The sequence below is a fragment of the Dermacentor variabilis genome, chromosome 7 (assembly GCF_050947875.1).
Source record: "Dermacentor variabilis isolate Ectoservices chromosome 7, ASM5094787v1, whole genome shotgun sequence".
Lineage (NCBI taxonomy): Eukaryota > Metazoa > Arthropoda > Arachnida > Ixodida > Ixodidae > Dermacentor > Dermacentor variabilis.
Window position 1 is genome coordinate 152,220,032 of NC_134574.1, and position 18,247 is coordinate 152,238,278.

General features: G+C 45.6%; 1 protein-coding gene across 4 annotated transcripts in view; it reads right to left on the bottom strand.

The window, feature by feature from the left end:
- The window catches only part of LOC142588167 (long-chain-fatty-acid--CoA ligase 4-like), a 37,645-nt gene that overhangs the window by 11,045 nt on the left and 8,353 nt on the right, over positions 1-18,247 (bottom strand). Inside the window, exon 1 of one of the 4 annotated variants that reach the window (XM_075699673.1) lies at positions 17,570-17,692. The exons of 1 other annotated variant lie outside the window; for it this stretch is intronic. The gene's annotated coding sequence lies outside the window, so the exon portion shown is untranslated. Of the gene's footprint in view, positions 1-8,140; positions 8,241-8,273; positions 8,433-17,569; positions 17,693-18,247 lie in introns of those variants that run through there. 2 more of the 4 variants (XM_075699671.1, XM_075699672.1) reach the window with 2 other exon arrangements.

An 18,247-nucleotide genomic window follows, 5' to 3' on the forward strand; every position in this document is an offset into this window, starting at 1 on the left:
TTATTCTGACTCCGTGTAGGACCGAATGAGTTTAAGGTCTCCCGTGTCAGCCACAGCAAAAAGCTCACATATGGTATGCCGTGGTCGCCTTCTAGACTGCTTCGAGCCTCCAAAATTAGAAGTGCACTGCCGGAAATACGCGGTTTCTATGTATTTGTACTGATGTCAAGCGACGCAGCACGCGTTAGCTTGAGAAATAAGGCTGTTTCACAAGGCGCGATTGGGGCGAAAGAAAAATCGTTCTGCCGCGCACAACGCAGAGCGATTTCCGCTCGCAGCTTTCACATATGCGCTTGCGGCAGCGCGATATCCGTCGCAGCGATGCGCAGGGTTGCCTCCTGCTCACAAAGTATCCATGCCTGCATCGTGAAATAAAAAGAACATGGTGTAAGCGAAAGCAAAAAAACATGTATGAAGCTCCTAAGCCGCAAACGCTGGTGAGTGCGCGCCGTAAACATAGCTAGAACTGACGCGCGACATTTCTCCACAGAGCTACCAACGCACGGTGAAACACCTTGCCCTTCCCACATCGCGCCGATCGCTACGACTGAGCGACGGGGCGACCAACTTGTTGGAAACCAGTCGCGGAGAGCCCGCGAAGTCGCGGCGGTGGCTGAGCGACGGGATTCGCTAAAAATCGCGCCATGTGAAACAGCCTATTGTCACAGTGCATATGCGCGCCAGAAAAGTAGCTGGCGGTGCATAGTTATTCTGCAGTTCAGACGGTTTGGGAGTGCCTACCAGTGAGATTGGTTGGCGATTTGAGATTTTGCTCTCGTATCATGTAAAAGTTACTCAAACTAAAATTTTTAGATAACATTATGAAAGGTTGGTCCGTATAGTGAGGTATATCGCGTAGGTTCATCTGGAGGGCCTTAATGCCTACTTCAGGCCTGAACATCGTCAAAAAGTGACTTTTGGCATCTTCGGAAATAATTGTCTGTAAAAGTACTTGATTTCATAGTCGAACATTACTTATTTAGCATAAACTATAGCAACGGGACAAAATAGAAAAAAGAAGTATTGTGGCTGAAACGTCAACGACGTTTATGGTAAAAAAACATTTCTGGAAAGGCAATTTTTTTTTCGTTTTTTTACTGACTCAAACAAACGCGAGAAATTCATGAACGTGTTCAGCTACTACGTCACGTGAAATACCCACGCCAGTCGACTATTCTAAAATATTTGTCATCGTACCTAGTTTCAAGCTCGAATCAAGAACATTTACCTCCAACCAACTTCTCTGCTTCCTCGCGAAAACTGCGAACTGCACCTACGTCACCAAAAAAAAAAATTTTTTTTTCGTGAAACTTTTTTCACAAAATCGCCAAACAGCCCAGTGTTTCTCCAAGAGAATCGCCGATGGTCACTTTCCAAGTCTGGGACGTTTGGCGCGGAATGACCCAGACTTGGTCAACCTTGCCGCTGTCCTTCGCGTCGTACTTCTATCTGCGTACACTTCCTCTCGCTTTTATTTCCTCGAGAAACATCGAACGTTTCCTTCGTCCTTGGCACGTCATCGCGTCAACGTCCTCAACGACGTACGTTCGCATAAACTGTCATTTGCTTTCCGGCATAGCCTATCACCGGCGTAGTGCATAAGCATGAACAATTGCATGACATTAAAGGCGCGACGACCTGCGCCGTACATAAACAAATACGGGTAAGAGAATACGCGTTGCATATAACAAACGTAAACACGGTTGTAAGCATCGCATTTAGGTACACAGCAGTTGATCAAGCGATTCACGAAAGCTTCGCGTCACACAGGTTCCAACACCTGCGCTGAATCTGCATAATTTCTTGTTTTTTTAGCTTGCAACGCTTTTAACTTGCAAGGCTAACTTTTCCAGAAAGTTTAAGCAGGTGTTCCCGATGAAAGTCTAGTTTCATCTGGAAGGCCTTAATGCCTACTTTAGACCTGAACATCGTCAGAAAGTGACTTTTAGCATCTTCGGAAATAACTTTCTGTGAAAGTACTTGATTTCATAGCTGAACATTATTTTTTAGCAGAAACCATAGCAACGGGAAATATAGTGAAAAAGGTATTGTGATTGACACGTCGATGTTTATGGACGCCGTTAACGTTTAAGCCACATTACTTTTCTTAACATTTTTTTTCCCGTTGCTATAGTTTCTGCTAAAAAATACAAAAATAATTTCTGAAATTATGTCTGTGAAAATAATTTCACATAAAATGATTTCCGAATATATATTATAAACGACACTATAGTTACTCCCGAGCTGACACCTAGAATCTTTTGTTCGTATACACGATTGCCAAACCCAACGCTCGAAGAGAAGGAAGACTGCGCGGTTTTTATTATATAACAACGAGGAGAGGTTGGCCGGAACAGCTTGCATGTATAACCGGCTATTTCTCACCGGGATGAGAAGAAAGGGGAGAAACAGGGAAAGGGAGATGGCAGGTGGCGTTCTTATAGTACAACGAACTATGCACGCGTTGTCATGGGCGCCGCTATACGGGTACAGTACACGCACTAAACGCAGACGTAATGCTTCCACGCAAACCGTTCTCTCGCAAATACATTTAGCACATGCGCATTCACGCCGCAGATGTTTTAAAGACTAGATACTAAGCCAGTCTCCCACTGAATGTTCGCGATAGATTTTATGACGCGTTGGGCACGGCCAGCCTGTTTCTATGCGCATCAAATTTCCCCCCGAGAAATGTCGCTGGTGTCGAGACGCTCTTCGTCCATGGCTCAGCGGCACATTGAGGGCACATGCTCCGTACTATATGGGCATAATCGTCTATGTAGTGAGACGGACGCGGTGTAATCGGGGTTTTCTTCCCGTCCGATCTAAATTGTACGCAGCACCGAGCCGTATAATCGTTGAAATGGTGTTTCCCGGTCTTTCCAACGCCGAAGTGGAAGCCGGAAGCGTAAACTACCGCAATGTCTATCGTGGCACCCTTGCCCATTGACAGCGTCATCCCACTGTCGTGCCATAGAGGTATTCGCTGGAATTGGAAAGAAAATAACATTAAATTTACGGGTTTTACGGGTCAAAACCACGATATGATTATAAGGCACGCCATGGTGGGGAACTCTGGATGTTCAGACCACCTTGCGATCCTTAATGTGCATCCAATATACCGGCGCGCAGGCATTTTCTTTCGCAATTTCTTATTTATTTGTTTGTTTGTTTATTTTTTTCCATTTCGCCCTAAATATGCGGCGACCGCGACCAAGATTTTATCCCGCGGCCTCGTGCTTAATAGCAGCGCAACGCCTTAGTCGCTAAGCCAGCGCGGTGGGTGAGTGAGAAAGTAAAAGGACCCCAAACCTATCATTCTCTATCAAGGCCAAAGTCATGACCTATACAAATAACGACGCGACGGTCTGCAACGTTGCCCTTATGCCCTGCACTGAAAAATAATTTGCACCCTTAAAGATAAACAAGGATGTGAATCCTTTTATAACTCACACCCTTACACCTTTTTCGGGTGTAGGGGTGCGAGTTAGTTTGATATACACCCTTATTCACATTTAGGGGTGTGAATTATTTTACACTGCGCACTGGGTCGTGCAACCTCATACAAAACTCCAAAAGGATGCAGGCACGAGGTGTCAGTAGTTGAGCTGCTTACCGCGTCCTTCTGAAACAACAGCGCGCGAACTCTCGGCATTTCCCATTGGCGAGGAATGAGTGGGCTGCGCTTAAAATACGTTGCTTATGAGGTTCGTTCTCTCTATGACAGCGAGTACATACGTGCGATGTGGGGACGGAGCACAGACACGCCAACATAAGGTCGCCCATGTGATGTGTGCGCAGGGACAAATATGACAGCGCAAGTCACGTGACGCAGCTATGCGGACATCGGAAGGACAGTTGGCAAGGAAAAGTACTAAATTTGTATCACAGGAAAGATGCATACATGAAATTCCTAAACCACTTTGCATTCTGCTGTGGATGGAACCCACTTCCCTGCGCACATTTCTGAATCGCCCGATAACTAAAACGCCAAAAGCAACCCTAGCTGTATATAAGCCGGGGCAGACGGCACACTGAATGTTCATACCTCAAAATTGAACGGAACCTAACCTAATAAAAATAAAGCGCACTTTATTTGAAGCACTCATGTCCAATATTCATGCAAGCTATATTGCGCAAGGTTTCCCTCAAGGAATCGCCAAATCTGGGAAGCCTGGATGGCGGCGGTGAGGGGCGTTTTCAAGACAAACCTACAACGTATTATATAGTGTTAACACGCTTTAGAGTACGTTCAGAATAATTTTCAGATGACTTGTTGCATGAAAACAGTATGTGCGTATAATTAGTCACGTCCTGTAGTGCAATAGAAGACGCTCACACACAGAAAATGAAGATGACGCGCTCGCTTGACAACGCATACCAAAACATGTAGACGCACACTAATTTGCGCAGCACTCTATATGAAGAGCGTTGAAACCTGATAGAAAAACTCGTCGCTAGAAAAAAAAAAGGAAGAAACACTGACTCACTGCCGTATTCTACGACTCAACACTCCACTACTTTGACTTGAGGCTGTGGATGGTAACGCCATCCCTCCGCAGGCGGGGTTACTGCGCATCGGGTTACTGCGCATCGATGACAACCGACGCCGATTCCCGGGAAGCCTAGAGTCATCTTCAGCCGAGAGACGGCGTTGCGCCCAACTCGATGGGAAAAAATAAAGCTGGAAATTAAGAAATTGATAGGATCGGATTTGTTACAGGCACACGCAATATGCATGGCAGGATCTAGAGAGTTTAAGGGCGAAAGAACATATTAACAAGGCAGGCTCGACTGATAAATATCTTCCGATTACTTGATTAGCTCAAGCAGACTAGGCGACTATCTGTCGCTGCCCCGTTTCGAAGGGGATGCCAATAAATCATCGTCTTCGTCATTACCAAGCAGTGGAAGAAGAGGTTCTAGTCGAGAATCCTTTGAGAAAACTGGTGTGAGCCTACCCCGCATGAGAACACATCTAGCTAGTACAAATGTCGATAATAAAAGAGAGTGTCCATGTGCGGATGTTGTCGAGTGAACTCCCGCTATGAATTGTTGCTTTAATTAGCTATATTATCAGTGTTTCATTGGATACAATTAATCTTAATTACATTTTCACCAAGAGCAAGCGTGAGGCACAAGCGTGTGTACCGACTATTTACATGCAAAACACAATCAGCTAACAGCTGATGACGACGATGACGTTCCACATTTACGGGGTTTCTTACTAAGGGAGATAGGAACAAAAGTAAAGTCTGAAAAAAGAAACAATATTATGCGAGTGAGCAGGCAGGCTAACTAAAACGAGGATATGAAAAAGATATTAATAAAGGAAAGAATAACGACCGCATTAACGAAGGATTTGCAGAAGCAACTTCAGGGAAATTAATAGTGAGCAGAGAAATATGTTAAAGCTAGAAACATGCGTGGCAATCGCCTTAAGTCGGAAAATCAAATACTGCTCACGTAGCTCCAGCAACCCGCCAGACATTTCTTCGCCATCTTTGGGCGCTCTTTTCCTCATGCTGGACCACAACAATATTACTGGCACGTCACACTGATGGGTCCGCGTCATCGGGAGGGTTGTTTAAACCCCATCCACGTTTCGCACGGATTGCGTGGTGTTGGCTTCAGATGTGGAATTTGGCGCGCTTGGGAGTCGCTGCCGTGTAAAGAACCGTCGCGCAGTGGATTCAGTACATCCATTATTCAGTACATACGCTCGTTTGGCAATTCGTGCATTAAACAGCTGCCAGACGCATTTCTTTTCCCTGTTGGGATTAGAGCTCGCGTGATACCAGCTGCAACCTGTTTATCGGCTTCGTCTTCTAGCCTTAGGCGCGACTTGTCCTATCTGGCTTCGCCCGACTGTTGTGTACCTGGAGTCCACACCATAGGTTCCCGCCGGACTTGATTGAACACAACGAGGTATATTTCATTTACTTCAAGTACTACCAACTCCGACGGCCAAGGATAATAGCAGAGCGGAACAGATCATGTCCAGAAAGATAAGAAGAAAAGAATACGTAGCGACAAAACTATATCAGTGCAAACAACGTTGCAATGTTGCGTTCAAACTTAACCTATTCGTTTTCCTCCACCACGTACGATATAGTACCAGCAGTCCCACCGTATATTAAGTATACATAAAAGATGCGTTACCCGTTTTATGAAGAAAAGCTGATTTTTTTTATTGAAAAGAACAAAAATGTGAAACGCCATTTTAGTTTTCTGTCTATAGCACAGCCACCCGGCGTTTTCAAGTTTGACAGCTATTTACCACGACTTTCTCATTTCACCATACCCACGTGGGAGCGAGAGAGAGAGAGAGAGAACCCTTTAATGAAAGGCATGTGGGAGCGCATGTTTGTATGCATGTTGAACAACAGTATGCTGGATATCACTCTCTCTACACGCTCGGTGGTTAAGCAGCTTGGAAGTATGACGAAGAAGTTATTAGACATGACTAAGAGCGTGGGTGCAGGGTGTGCCGATCAGTTTGCTGGGAACGTGCGGGACGCGTTAGATGTTTTGAAACTCTCTCCCCCCTCCCACCTACTTAATAAAATACGCGATAATCCAGCGAAGAAGTTGTCAAGCCATTTGGTGAAATGAACTGGCGAAAAGCGGTATTTTTCACTGTGGGGCTCAGACAAGACCAAGTCCCATCGCCATAGCTTGGTAGCGTCGAGGTTTGCTGTTCAGAACAAGTGTCGCGGATTCGACTTCTCGCCGCTGCAACCGCATTCCAAGGGGTTTAGAATGTTAAAGCGTTTCTTTTACTTTCATTGAAAGGAACGTTACATAACTGGTGGTTCAAATTCGTCTGGTGCTTCCCGCTAGGCTTCCTTAATAGCCCCCTGCGTAAATCTGGGACAAAGAGAGCAATCAATCAATTAGTCCCGTCAATGGACTAACCGATCGATTAATCAATCATAGTGGCAGCACTTAAAGTGTGAATTTCTTTTATGAATTATTTAATTAATTAATTTACTTCAATGCCATCAAGGCACGCAGGCGTTATAAAAGGCAGTGCAGGAAAATATGCACAATATACACGAACAAAATAATGTGGCTGCTGTGAGTACATGTAACATTAAACTTGCGCTTTAAACGCAATTGCACAGGCCAGTTGGGCAATAGAGGTGGGCAAGTGGCTGCGGTCATTCGCACGTCAAATGAAAGAATCATAAAAGAAATTTGTACGAGAGAAAGGAACATGTGATGCGGGAAAAAATGTTGTTCCAAGCGACCGCGTTGACGGAGCGGTCCAAGTTCGCGGACCGGGCAGACGCGACTCAAGACCGCTAAGAAAGAGGGTTCGGCCAAGCAGTCAAGAAAGGGAAACGACATCGGCGAGAAGGCAACGAAGTAAGCAAAACCGAACAAATATTGGCTGGCTAGTGAAAACGTGGTATGACGCGGGTGTGAAATCGCTAAAAACGGCCCCACGGCCTATGGTATTCGGGATGGAACGGGTAAATCATCAGCCATGGAGAGAGCTAGAGAAGCGATATCTAGGAAGCTTACCCAAAAATTATCCATCTTTTTTTAACTGAAGCACACCTTCATCGAGCAGTTCTAAATTGCCAGTTGCGCACTATTTATGTACACGGGAGGCACGCCGTCTTATAGTAGCAGCGGCGAAAAGCGATAATTGGCTTTTTTCTTTTGGCAAGTTCCGTCACCGGCTTTGCGACAACATTTGTTTGTCTAACATATATATACATACATGAACAAATAGGGCACAGACATACGGAGAATGACGAGCATTTTGCGTCAGCGCGCTAGAATCAGTTAGCGACGTATACATAGCAGGCGCTACGAGGCGTTTGGTACGACGAGAATTTAAGTGCTCAGGCAAGGAAAACAAGAGATCGAAAAAAGCAATAGAATATGCAAAGGAAGAATAAATCACAAATCGATGAAAGTTTCCACACACTTGCACAGTAAAATACAGAAATGGCAAGTACCAACTACAAGTAATGCGTAGCGAGAAATGCACACGTGCGAACCGAAGCGGACAAGCAAATGGACGACCAGTGGAAAACCGTGAATGTACAGAAACGAGAGAGAAAAATGAAATGGGCGTCAGCAGCAAGGAAGAGCGATAGTATTGGAGGCGTATATTTCGGTATACCTTTGCTGTCGGGAGACCGGAAGCTTGGAGTGGGGCGCTACGCAGAGGGTGACACTGCGAACACGGGAAATGCGGGCAGCGCGTGCTATCCTTCGCGCGCGGAGCAAGCGGCACGCAAGGCGAGATCACTCACCGCTGCGCGAGATGTCTCGTGGGGTGTAGTGTGGCTCTCGGCCCGGTTTCCGCCTCTCCGCGGGCGTCCCGTTCGCTGCGCCGAGGAGGGACGCAATGATATCGCTCACTGCGAGGCCCAGCTGCGAGCGTAGTAGTTCTCACACCACGTGACGGCGCTGCGTCGTGCGATGGGCGCCGTGTAGTACACCGCGGGTAGTTTTATTGCTCGAGGCAGTTTCGAAGCGCGCGCGGCATTTGAAGCCTGGCGGCCCGTCACCGCTTGTCGGGGCCTGCGCGAGCACGCGGGCATTCGCGGCGAGCATTTTGCAGCTGTGGCGCCAGTAATTGGCCAGCTGGCGGCAGGCGGAGCTAATTGGTTCTCACCCCCCCCCCCCCCTCGGGCCAGCCGCAATTCATTTCCGCGATTCAATTCCATCACACTGTTCGAGAATGGAATGTTTTATCTTCATTTCTTGTTAATATAACTGACACTGAAGTGTTTGCATTCTCCTTTTGACTGCCCTTGTAACATTTTTTGTGTACAACCCTCCCACTGTAATGCCACTGTGGCACTGTGGGTAAATAAATAAATAAATAAATAAATAAATATAAATTTTCATCAGCCCGGAACACGTGCGTGCGCGTTCTCGTCTATTTTAAGCATAGGTCGCAGAAATAAGTTTACCTCGCTCAGACTGGCTCGCAAAATAGATTTTCTTTTTTTTTTTTTAAGGCGGCAGCCTTAAATTACTCGTGGGTCGAAATATCCGTCGTTCGACGTTATCGAAAGAATTGGCCGTCCGGCGATACGGCACCAGAATTCAATGGCGCCAAGGTTGATGGTGACACCTGTGACCGTTGGCGGGACTCGACCCCACGACCTTTGGTTGTAGTTGAGCCCGGGACCATTAATAGAAGTTGAACCCAGGACTTTCGTTGTTGATTAAGGCAATCTCGGTAAATTAAGGCACAGTTAAGCAAAGCCCTCGAACCCACGACATTTGGTGGGACTAAAATTCAATAGCCCCAAAATTGATGGTGCCGCCATTGATGGTCGAACCCACGAGCACTGGTGGGAGTAGAGCCCTCAACCTTTGGTGTTAATTAAGGCGATGTTAATTAAGGCACAGTAAATTAAGGTAGAGTACATTAAGGCACTAGATTCCACGACCTTTCTTTTGGAGAAAATAAGTAACGGAAAGTAACAACGCATTCAAATGAGAATGGCAGGTAATTTAATGCATGTCTCGTGAATTCGCAGGCTTTCGCGTTCCTTCTCTTGAACGTGTGCTAAAGTGACTGTCAACTTTTTCTGTGGGACCTCTCACTTGGAATGACACTCATCAACATCCTACTCAGCCGGACTTACTAGGACTCAAACTTATCAAATTCTATTAAGCCGGCCTCACTGGGACTCAGACTCACCCAAATTCTACTCAGCCGCGGGCTCACTCAGACTTACTGGTCGGCCTGAATCTGGCTGAGTCGACTCATGAGCGAGTTCGCTGTCCTATATGGTTGTAAGCATGGGTCGCGTCGTCCTTCACCGGTTCTTTATCTGAAGTATCGCGTGACTGGCCTCCAGCTGGACTTATGTCTCCAGCTTCCACTGATGCTGTAATCTATTTCTATCTTCCTCTCACGCACAGTAGACGTAGTCAGGAGTTCGACAAAACGATTCTGGTGGGGTAACGTATCATAAAAAAGAACGCAAAAACATAGTTGAAGACCAAGTCAAGGTCGCTAACCAAGTGAAAGGTTCGTTGACGTTTCGGAATCCATACGGGGTTCCGAAAGGTCGGTTAACTTTTGTCTTGGTTAGTGACCAGAAGCGCTTGTACTGTTTTCTAAGAGGAGACCCAGTTTGTGGCGTGAAGGCAGCGCAAAGCACCGTGGATATAGTGACATACAAGTTCTTCGGCGTTCTACGTATACGCGCTTCCGGGTCTGTACGCTCCGTGACGAATCATATTCATTTGGTAGACAGCTCTGCTATTTTTACCTCTTTTCGCTAACCACAGGCACCTCCCGCAACCTTCCGCACTCCGACACTTTGGGCAGCATTCCCGCCCATAAACTAAGACCAACTCTCCCAAATCGCTGCTCAGTAATTGTAGATCTCCATGTTTGTTACCAATAAGGCGCGTACCGCAACTTTAAAACCAAGAGCGCCATACACTGTCATTAAAAGTTATTTGCGATTGACCTTTCTTTTGTTGGAATGATTGTGGTTATTACTAGATCCACTTCCCTTGAGCCACTGGCTTCCATGCCACCAAAGTCAATATTTGTGCACGCGTGGTTCATGGCCGTCTGCAGGTTCCCATCGACTTCCTGTGGTTCTATTAGGGCCAGTGACAAATTCAACCGTGTTGTCGAAATCGCGATTTGAGCTCTGATCAGCTCAAGAGAGTTGCTACGGTGCCTCTTAGTTGGCTCAAGATGTCGCCACTAGATAATTTGACATTACGGCAGCGTTTACAATGTTCAGAACAGCACCCCCTGGTTACGCGGTCGATTCGGTGCTCCTAACAGCCTGCGCTTTGAGAGAGAAAGAGAGATAGCAAAGAGAGGAACGGCAGGGAGGTCAACGAGACAAGCGTCGGGTTTGCTACCCTGCGGTGGGGGAAGGCAAAGGGGGAACAGAAAGAGGAAAGCGGGATAGAGGCAACACTGTGTGTGCAGGCAGCAAAGCGTCTGAAAATCAGTCAAGTCCCAGCAAGTGCCAGCAAGTGCCCCGCTGATACACTGGGCTGCCGTCGTTCTGCTGTATGAAGCTAATCTTGGTGCTTCCCCATAGCCGCTGATGCACTCTGAAGTCACCTGAGAAGACCAAGGAGCCACTCGTCGTGAGCAGTACGCTGCAGTGCCTGGCAATATACCGTTGAAGTAAAACCTAGCAGCCTCATTGACTTCAGTGCGAAAAGAATGCTGCGGGTGAGCCATGATGCCTACTGAAGATTTGCAAGTACTGAACTGAGCGCAAGTACTGAATTGAGAGAATCCCCAGCACTTGCATTGCACTTCGCACTGACGGAGCGTGCAGGTTATTCAAGAGCATTCGAAAAACCTGCGCATTGAATGACAGTTCCTGTCGACCACACCGACAGCCTTTGTCCGTCGCGGACTTCTAAATTTCCTGCTGACCTCAGATGTGGAGCCAATAAAACGCGAAGCGTAAAAAAAATATATGAATTACTAAAAGGATTCAGCCGCGCAGAGAAGCTGTTCTCTAATTCAATGAAGCAGACACGTGCAAACTTTTATTTTATCGTCGTCGCTATTTCCGTTTCAAAGCGAATTGGGGCCTCCGGCCCAGGTTGCATTGCTGACTTTTCTTTGATATACATTCTACGCAGAGCGCGCCGCAGCAGGCCAGCAGCCGTCAACACCGCACGAAAAACCGTTGCGAAACTCCGCTTAACATATTCGCCGTAAAAGTCAGGTCATTTCAATTCTTCTCTCAATGACGACCGAGGAAGCTGTGCTGTTTGGTTCGGGAGCCGCACACTGTCAAAACACCATTCTGAGCTACCTTTCTCTCGCAAGCTGCTCTTGCTTCCTCCCGTGTACCAGTGACGGCTGGTGGTATGTGCATTGACAGTCTCAACGGTGAGACGCGTCATAACAACAGGTGTTTACCTCGGCCTCCCTTCCATCATAGGGAACGTTAATTAATAATTTCCCATCATTTTCAACCTACAGTACTCATTTTGACCGGGATACATGGAGGCATACCGTTTGTATTGTGAAAAGTGCATCCGTTGGTAAAGAAATCGTATATAAAAGAATGTGCCCAACATGATCGCATCTCCCGGAGGATCAGTATTTGAAGTTTTATTCTTTTTTCATCTTTTAAGCCGTGTTTTATTTTAGCCGTATGTTTAAAAGCTCAATTAAGCCACCATGGTCCACGTCAATAATTTTGTGGCATATAGCATATTGCTGAATTTTGTTTTATTCCATATGACTATCATTATTTGACGAAGGAAAAATTGGGATAGAAATTAGAGATGAGTTGCAACGCACACCCAGTGTTACAAGACTGACACAAAATCTGGCGGAAGTTTACACCTACGTCTGTGCACCCGGCCTCAATATCATAATTGCTGAAAGTCTCCGAGTTGAGATATCTTAGCAGTTGCTGTAGTTTTTCGTTCTTTTCTTCATTTGTCTTCGTTCTCCTGAGGGAGGATCCCTCATTTATTTGCATCATGAATATGGAAGCGGTTGCCTGCTTACACCATTTTTTTTTCAAGACTCATTTTATTTAGAAAATAAGCATGTAAACCTGTACGTTAATTTCAGTTCGCCGAATGCAGGTGGAAAGGTGCCTGAATATGTATTTTATTTTTTCCTGTTTACATATTATGTCTTAGTTCCCTGTACAGCCTATACAGGATCTTCAATAACAAACCTAGAAAGTGAAAATCTCGTCTTGTTGATTTGCGTCTTGAAATAAACGAAATAAACGTAGAGTGCGAATGCAATATTTAAATTACGCATGAGGCGGATACCTTACCCATTGGCACATTTACTTAGAGTGTGCTGTTTGTTGGGCCACGGCGGCCGCATTTCGATGGGGGCGAAATGCGAAAACACCCGTGTGCTTAGATTTAGGTGCACGTTAAAGAACCCCAGGTGGTCAAAATTTCCGGAGTCCTCCACTACGGCGTGCCTCATAATCAGAAAGTGGTTTTGGCACGTAAAACCCCAAATATTATTATTATTATGTGCTGTTTGTTCCGTTGTTCGGTAGTTGAACACGTGAACTATCCAAAGATGGTCAGGCGCACTGCACATCTTAGTATTTCCTTTCTTGGTCATGGCGCACTGCACATCTTAGTATTTCCTTTCTTGGTCATGAACCAATAAGTTCCCTGCACATTGTTGTGACTGTTACCCTTACTTTTTATTATTGTTGTTTGTACGCTGCCATTGACGTAGTTTCCACACTATCATGTGAACACTTTGGTCACTATTATTTAAGACTTCAAGCAACTCACAGTGCTTCTTTGTTCTTTACCAAGTATTTTGTAATATTTGCCTTAGTATATAATTGAGCATCTCATTGTGAAATGACTTCGGACCTTCCAAGTGAAAATATATAAAACGAAACAGATGAAACGAAAGGTTCCGCACAAGCCCTATAAACGATTGATGGCAGAGGTTCACGTATAATACGGCGGGACGTTTTGTACTCTGTAGGGTGACCTTTTTTTTATTTTTTTGACTGGGTCATAAAAAATGGTCCCAAGATTAAATATATATATATATATATATATATATATATATATATATATATATTCTGGAATGCTATACACGATTGATGCCGAAACAGCGCGTGTATGACAGGTCGTCCTTCACTCTTTGGGGCAACTCTGCGTTTTACCACGGCCAAATAGGGGTCGCAAGATAATTGATACGTATAGCGGGCCCTCAAAATCAAAATACAATGTTATACAATTGTTGTCAAGCGCTACGGACAATTGATGCCGCCGACTCGCGTGTCTGACAGTATACGTCCTCTATTCTCCAGGGCGACTTTCCGTTTTTACACGTGCGGCCACAGAAAAATGTGGCCGCGAGATAAATTATTGCACGTTGAAGCACAGTACGTGGACTCTGCTGAAAGAAAGCTCGGCTGACGGCCACAGTCAAGGAGTTTCACTCGCATATACCGCGCCCACAATCGAGTTCCCTCGCGCAGTGGGGGAAGTGGGGGCGGGGGGGGGGGGGTCGAAGAAAAAGGCACACACGGTAATACGACACCGCAAGACGCGCCGCTGTGCCGACACACGAACTCCCGTCGGCGCACGTTTTTATCGCCCGGGTCCAAGTTCCGCGGGGCCAGGCCGTTCTCCCGGTCTCCGGACGTTGCTTCACAAGGCGGCAAATGCGTCAAGGGCACGGTGTCTCCGGCGCGGTTGTCTCTGTCACTGCGATTGCGCCTCAGCGGTTAACGTACACCGGCGTGTCTACTTTCACTATGGGCGCGCCACACACAAACAAACAAGGCAAACCTGACTTCACCGCGTTGGAACGGAAGCGCAACGCCCAACCGACAAGTGATGAAAGTATATACAGAGCGTTTTCCTTTTTTGTTGTTGTTGTTGTTGTTGTTGTTCATGTTTTTAGTTCATAACGATCTTTTTTTTTTTTTTTGGTTAGCAGGCTATGGAGCGCAGTTGAGCGTTCTTGCAGAGAAGTTCTTTGGCGAGGCGGGCACACTTCCGCGAACAACGTGAATGTCAGGATAATTATTAACAAGAAATTGATAATTATCTCTTATGAGCGCACTGGCGTCAGTTGTCTACATTACAAGTTTGGAACCAATCAAACTTTAACGCGTCCCTATTATATATCACGAAGTATTAATTAATTACCTTTAATTAGTGAACCTTTTAAGTATTGCTTGAATCACAAACATATCAATTACAAAGTTGTTGGGCACCTCAAGTAACGTCGGAATCAAGCATTTGTTTAGTGCTCAGCTATGCCTCGTTGGTTTTTCCGAAAAAAAAAAAACAAGAGCGCGCGATATATCCGAAATACGAAATAGATAGGCTTTCGCGCGCCGCTACTCAAGCGCACCCAAGCTAATAGCCACTGATACACGGCGTTACAAGCGGCGGCAGCTCGGTACAGGGCTTCACGCTATGTGATGGTCGCGGCATCAAGAGAACACGCCGCTGGCGCATTGATAAGCGTTGCGCAGCCTTGTACGATGCGGCGATAAGAGAATGCAGCCGTATATCTTTCAATGGTTGCTTGTAGGCGCTTGAGTAGCGGCGTGCTAGTGCGCATGTACTTTATTTCGTGGGCTTTTGTTCTTTCTTGGCAAAAACAACCAGGACCACGTCAGCACGAAATAAATGCTTGATTCGGAGGTTATTTAAGGTGCCCTACAACTTTGTAACTGATATGTTCGCGATTCGAGCAATAATTAAACAGTTCGCTAATTAAAAGTAAATAATTAAGTAATACTTCGTGATGAAATAAATGCTGACCGCAAGTACATACGTGGTCCAAGTTAGCTGGGACAGACTACATATATATATATATATATATATATATATATATATATATATATATATATATATATATATATATATATATATATATATATATATATATAGTCATATCATAGGAAGCCAACAAACACTGATACCAAGGACAACATAGGGGAAATTACTTGTGCTTAATAGATTAAATAAAGCAAAGATAACTTAATGAAAATTAAAGTGGATGAAAAAACAACTTGCCGCAGCTGGGAACCGAACCCACAACCTTCGCTTCCCACCTGCGGCAAGTTGTTTTTTCATTCACTTTAAATTCCATTAATTTATCGTTTCCTTATTTCATCCATTAGACACAAGTAATTGCCCCTATGTTGTCCTTGGTGTCAGTGTTTGTTGGCTTCTTATTATATGACTAATAAAAATCGGGCCCCTCGGTTAACCCCCTTTTTTCTCATATATATATATATATATATATATATATATATATATATATATATATATATATATATATATATATAGTGAATATCGCGCCTAATGCGAGATAATTATCGCCGAATGTCAACGCTCAATCAAAGCAGTATCGAAACAGAGCTCGCGTCCCGTTTCGATATTGCCTGATCTGAGCGGTGAAATTCGACCCTGAGTTTATTGAATGGGGTGCGATTTTCGATGTCACTTGACAATACGGTGCATCGAAACTGGACTACATCCACACTTGCCATTCAAAACTACCCTCAAGGTTCCAATACGCTCAATCTTCCAGTAAAAATATGTTGATTAACAATTTTTTTCATATTTATTATGCCTTCCGATATACACACATAATAAGCGACAAAGTGTGCCCGCCTCGACCAAGAACTTATCTGCAAAAACACCATGTTCTCTATGTTAACAAGTTTTCATTGAAAAAATCTGCATTCTGTAATAAAACAAACTCTGTATAGACCGACATTTCCAGCGCCTGGAGGCAACCGCCATGTTTTTGTTTCGATGGTGATGATGGTGAGAGGACTGCGAGTGTAGCGTGGGTACGTGGTAGCGGGCCACAGCGTGTTTGCGGTTGTCCGTCGCCTGCGACGCCTGATTCCGAAAGCTCTGGCAGCCGTCTTCTCGTCTCCGAACGCCGATAAGTGTATCTCCTTTTAAAGAGATCACATTTCAGATCGTAGAACTATACCACGAAGGTAATTTATCAAGATCACCTTGCACCATCGTCTGCTTCAATGAAGCTGCAGCATCGTCTGCTTCCCGGTAGTCGCAACGTCGGGAAGTTGCCTAAGCTTCTTTCTTTGTGCAAGATTTGCGTAACTATACGTTTAGAGTGACTTGAGGCACTGTATCAAATACACTAGAACACACCTATAGCGCGTTATACCTTGTTTATATATACACGAGTATCACCTTGTGCCACGTGCCCCGGCCATGCGTTGTCTTGCATTTTTGTCACGCTTTGTCATCGCCATCGTGGTGTGCTTTTAACTTAGCAGGATCGATATTAGTACAATATATATATATATATATTTACGGTTTGCATGCAGCACGAAGTTGCATGGAAAGCTCTACCTCTTGCATATTTCTGAAGAAGACTCTGACACCGAGCAAGTATGAGGAGCATTTCACACTCACAACGAACGCACTCAGCAACATAACCAATTGGTGGGCCAGCGGCAGTGCGCGCGAAACGGAAGCATTACATTTTACACCGCGAGAGCAGCCGCTTACAATCGCTTTATTATTTTCTTCATCGCAGTCGATAGAGAGCGAACACACAATAATTTGCGCATCCGTGTACGACATCAATGAAAAGGGACACCAGAGATCTCTTGGGAACGACTGAAGACGTCGTTTCTTGTTCAGTTGAGTGCACGCATCGCAAAATTATAGCAGTTCAAGCAAACACACACGTTGCGCGAAGAGAATGAAACAGTGAAGTGAGGCATTGATGCGTGCGCAGCCCTGTTCCCATGCACGCTCCAGTTGTACGGTGCTTTCTCTTTTCGCGGTCACAAGTATACGAATGCGGTTCATTCATGTACACGAAAAAACACAGGGCACGAAAGCCCTGCGGTGCCGAGCGTTCCGCCTTGTTTATTTGCCGCAACGGGACAATCGCTGCGCTAATCAGGAATTCGACACGCGTGCCCGAATACGCGAAACAGAAGCACTATATTTTACATCGCGAGAGGAGCCACTTACAGACGCTTTATTATTTCCTTCATCGCAGTCAATAGAGAGCGAATACTCAATTATTTGCGTATCCGTGTACGACATCAATGAAAAGTAGTATGCTTACCTTTTCTTCGCACGGGAAAAGCAACTATGGTCACGGATTGAGCTCCGTGGGCTTTCCGTCCGGAAAATGATGGGGGCAGACCCAAAATAAGGACGCCGATAGGTTGCAGACGGCACTTTTACGCTGTTATCGCAGGCCCGCAGCGCTGGAAGCCAAGGCGGTCACTATCGCGCAGCTTACGCAGCAAAACGAATATCCACCCAAGTAATCTTGCTGGACGTGAAGGTGTTTCTATTTAAGGCCCCCGTCCTATAAGTGTCGTCTCTCAGGCGCCGCAGGAAACTTGTGCTGTCGAGTGTACTCCACACAAACACAGGGAGTATAGGGCTTTTGCATGAGCAGCTTCCTCCTTGGCGTGGTTGTTGACGCAGCCAACAACGGCGCATTGCCCCTCGGATTAATAACCTTTGTACATCCCGTTCAGCAGGGTCCGTAAGGACACGTCCAAACAAACAGCTTAGCAGATGTGGAAAGAACACGTATAAAGAAGAAAAGTCACCAACGGTTAAAATACTCCCTAATAAGAAATTTGAGGGCAGTTGTATACGTGTTTCAATTTCGCAAAATATTGGCTGGCGCGGACAATCTGTCCCGTGCGGCACGCTGCAAATGGAGCGAAGTGCGGAGCGACTGCCTCGCTTATCCGGCGATCGCGAGAGGCAGCGCGTGGGCGACGCC